This window comes from Rhagoletis pomonella, unplaced genomic scaffold (genome assembly GCF_013731165.1).
Source record: "Rhagoletis pomonella isolate Grant_MI unplaced genomic scaffold, Rhpom_1.0 Rhpom_scaffold_00006, whole genome shotgun sequence".
NCBI classification, from domain to species: domain Eukaryota; kingdom Metazoa; phylum Arthropoda; class Insecta; order Diptera; family Tephritidae; genus Rhagoletis; species Rhagoletis pomonella.
In genome coordinates, this window is record NW_023458560.1 from 16,438,620 (window position 1) to 16,443,490 (window position 4,871).

Sequence of the window (4,871 nt, forward strand, 5' to 3'; positions counted from 1 at the left end):
TAAGTAGTTAATTACAATTGAGAAATTAAATTTTTGTTGCTTTGTGCACGTGACGGCGGGGAATGTGTTGCTAAGGCGCCAACCTTTCTCCGAAAATTAGTGAGAAATTGTATGCATTGGCGCATTAGAATCCACCTTCTCCGATGAGCTTTTGTAAATTCTGTTTTCAAATCATATCAAATTTGTGCAAATATTTGCTGAAAAGTATCAGCAAGACAATTATGGCTGGCACACCACCGTACAGTGGGACGTGATACCTTGAAAATTTGAGTTGTATTCCCTTTTATTTGCTAAGCTTTTGTAAATTTATGCAAAATGTGTTGTTTGTTCAAAAACGTATCTCAGTGTGTTTTAGAAATGCGAGCGTTGCCTTGCTCCATGTCGAGGCGCGTTTTGCAGTTTCTACTAGTAATGTAATGAATCAAATGCATACATAAAAAATTGTAAAATTGCTTTAGAGCTGCTAAACGGTATTGTAACTACTAAAAAGGTAATTGTATTAAAAAAGAAAAAATAAGGTAAATTGAAGGTAGATGCTTATTGGAAAAAAATTAAGAAAATCTAAATATTTATGTATAAAACAAGCTTGTAAGTAACTTAAACCTAAAATCCATACACATTAAAGCTAATTATTGCGTATTGAGAAAAAGAAAATATTACGTGTGAATGAAAATATTCCAAAAGGAAACACAAAAAATTATTAAATAAAAAAATAATAAAAATTCATTAAACAAAATTATCGGTGTTTTACTTTCTTGAGAAAAATTTAGAGAGAGTGTTCTTTGACCACTGTGATGTCTTTGACGTCGTTTGAAGTATTAATCAATATAGTTGTAGATATATTTTGTAATTTCTGTTGTTGTTATCGAACCATCGTCGCTATTGATAATGAGATATTAAACAAAAAAGTGCATATTACTACCGAAACAGTGGGGCCAAAAGTAGTAACAGTACTATAAATTTGCTGAAATTTCGTATATGCATCATTCTGCACTTAGGTTAGGGTTATATTATAGGCCCATTGTGATACCATATAAAAGACTCATTATTTCCCTCCTCTTACCTTATAAGTGAAACCACAATGTCGTAGATACTAGCTGAAACAGCCAAACTTTCAAAAATGTAGTGAGGGAACGAGCGTTAAAGAGCCCTCGCCTCGATTGTCTCGGAGAGACACCCCACGACTCAAGACATCTCTTCGCATGCCCACTAAACAGCACTCAGTTAACACCTCTGTCCCTATGGACGGACCCCACAAAAGCTGCACGCTTCTACAACAACAACATCGAGCACCGCCAATGCAGGACAGTGACTTAGAAAGTGCTCTACGCTTCCGATTTGCTCCACGTTAAGGCAGCTAAGACAGTAATCGTTTAACGGTGTGCAGTCGCGGGTTCCCGTCAGGCAGAGCGCGGGGAGAACTCCAATTGCATGTCAGCGAATTGTACGCTCGAAGCGGAGGACTGGCCGAGATCTGCGTTATCCAACTCAGGCCAAATATGCCTTGCTGTCCTGCACATGGGTTCCACAGTCCACCTAGTGTTTGCCCGTTCGATAAAGACTTTTTCCAGTAGTAGTTTGCAGGAAAATAGCGGAATGCCCGCATTTCAAGCGGAATTGATTGCAGACAATAAGGTTCCTTTGCTTGCTAGTTCGTCTGCAGCACAGTTTCCCGGTGTGTCGCTAGGACTGAATCCTCCTCCCAATCACCCCTGTAGTGGATCTTTCTTTGGAAATTATCCCCCGGAAGCTCGTATCGATTCACTTGATCAAAATGTGTAGTCTGATAGCTTTACAGATTTCCTTTAGTTTACTATTTACCACATGAGTATCATGCACTCTACCCTTTCAGCCTTTGTCAGTTTGTTTGTCATGATCGTTTTTCCGAATTGACACTAAGAGCAGATGCCTTGGACTAGGTTTGCGTAACGCGTAAATCGCATAGTACTGGGGTGTGCTTACGAACTGCCATCAGGGAAAGATCATCGGCGTAAGCTAACACCGGACAACCTGTGCCCGGTAACTGTGCCAGCAAAGTATTCACCATCACGTACAAGTTGAGGAGATGGCTTGAGCAGTCATGGTGGTAGGTAACATTACTTTTAAAAAATTATATTCAAATGAAAAAAAATCAATTATTACAAAATGGGTATCAATGAAAATGGTTTTCAAAATCTTTTTTTCTTAAATTAACTTTAGGAGGGTTGCCACCTGTTAAAAAAATCAAATTCAATTTGAATTAAGGGAATCAGTTTGGAGAAATTTGTTTCAACATATGGGCGCTAATTGAAAAGGGGTTGAAGAGGGGTGCCACCTGCTTAAAATGTCGAAATAAATTAAATTATCCACAAGTTATATGAAATGTCAAAATATGGATGTCAAAATAAATAGTGTTAGGAAGTCTTTAGTTTGAACACTAAGAATATTTCTGTGGTGTTGGAAGAGGGTTGTCACCTGTTTAAAAATTAAATTCAAATAATTAAATAAGTTAAATGAATTATCAAAATGTGGGTATCAATCGAATGGGGTTTGAAAAGCCCTTATTTCTGAACGATATTCAGCGGGGTTGTCAAATGTTTAAAAAATTAGATTCAACTTCATTCAACAGTTAATTAAAATATGTATCGCAATGTCCGACAAAAGAACATTTAAGAGTGTTTTAGCGCGAAACAACTTTTGAAGAGGGTTGCCACCTGTTTAAATAGTCGAATGTAATTAATTTTGGGCAAGTTATTTGAATAATAAAGCGAAACAGTGTTAAAAAGAACTTGAGTTGGAACCTTTACAATATTTGAAGAGGGTTGCCACATGTTTATAAAGTGACATTGAAATAATTATTTAAGTAGTTGGATAAGTTACTAAAAGATGGGTATCATCGAAATGATTTTGAGAAGGCTTTATTTCTAAAATATATTTAGGAGGGCTCACACCTGTTATAAAAATCCAACTCAACTTAAATTAAAGCAATTACCTAATTCAAATGTGTATTAAAATTTGGGTGTATATATTGGCGACACACGAAAGAGTGTTAAGAAATCTTTAGTGCGAACACTAGAAATATTTTTTAGGTGTTTTAAGAGGGTTGCCACCTGTTGAAAAACTTAAATTATTTAAAAAGTTAAATTAATTAATAAAATATTGTTGTCAGCCGTAATGGGGTTAAAAAGGCTTTATTTCTGATATATATTTAGGAGGGTTGCCACGTATTTTATGAGCTGCTTTTAAATTATTTAATAAGTTAAATAAATTTTTAAAGGATGGATATCAATTGAAATGGGTTTGAAAAGGCTTTCAGGTAGGTTTTGCAATTCACCTCCGAGTAAATTTAAATCAAAATTCGTTTCGAACTCAAATTGAGCTTTATAGAAGTTCACTCGGAAACAAATTGAATAACCTGCCTGTTTATTTCTGAAATATGAGGGGTCAAAATAAAGACCTTGGACATGTGGATGTGCGATAGGGTTTTATTTTTTGAAATCAGAAACTTTTTATCGGTGCAAGGGGATTTAGAATTTGATACTATTAAAAACCGACTATGCGAAACGGCAACACCGATTTAGAAGCAATATGACACTCGAATCGCTTATACCCTAACTAACATTTACAAAGTTTGTAGGCTTCTGAAATTCTATCTTGGGCGTTTTAATACCGTGCGGGTTCCCTAGTTATTATTATGGACCGAATACACCCCCACCGCACACGAGAATTTCATTTCTTTGTTCGATTTCTAAGTCTAGTTTCTTAGTCCTGCTCACAGTAACGACAGATGCTCGTGTACTACAAATTCGTTTTACTGAGGTGATAGCGTAGGGATTAGGTTCCTGTGAAGTGCTCAGCAACAATTCGAAGCTCCTTCTTGTCTAAATCTTAAAGCTCTTAAGCTATTCCTAAAGCTTCTTGTGATGGACAGATAAAACCAAGTCATAGTTGTAAAATATCGTTTCCGTTGGTCAAGATATTTCCTAGAGGGCATGCCAGCAGTAAATTCTGTATACTTTTACAAGTCTTAAATCAATTTCTTTCGCAACTAACGATCTCTAAAAATACTAGCATACATACATATGTATATAGATTTGTTACAGCTTGATCTCAAAGTCATCCATCAACACATCGTAAAAATCTGATATCTGTGAAAGAGCAACCAGACGCACGAGCAAGGGCAACGACAATAGCACCAACGGCACCGCCAGCACCGAACACCATGGACACTGAGAATGGGGCTACAATGAGAACGACTGATTAGCGCGTCGAGTTTAATTGCCGGCAAAGCAACCGATGCCAACAACCACAACATATTGGCACTTGAGACACACAATCATCCTTACAAAAATACAAAAACAAAAATAATACCATGTTCTGACCGACATCGAAAACATGTTTTCGTTGGTAAAACTGGTTTTCGACCTAAGGCTTGTGTTTTCGTCCATGTAAAATCTGTCAAACGAAAACTAGTTTTCGCTGAAAACCACTTGAAAACTCACGTTCCACTCATTCCAATCGGTGTCTGCACTTTTTTTTTCGATTATTTATCGAAGTGGAAGTCATATTTTATCATCTTTAATACGTCATTTCGGATTTATTGTTAATTGGCTGGCCAAAATAAAGTGACCATGGAAGTAAAAGGTCGCTAATGAAAAGAATTGAAGGAAAAGTATTTTGGTTTTGTTTTTGTGTAGTAAAACTGTAAACAAAGGATGAAAGAAATGTCAACGAAAACACCAACAGTCGGTGTGAACAGCCTTCGGCCCACAATCCCAAAACTCGTTTTCAAGGTGTTTTCGTTGTCGGTCAGAACATGGTATAAGGCTACAATTTCACAACAAAAATACACACATGTATATGTGCTCGAGTGTTATTCTGTATGTCTCTAC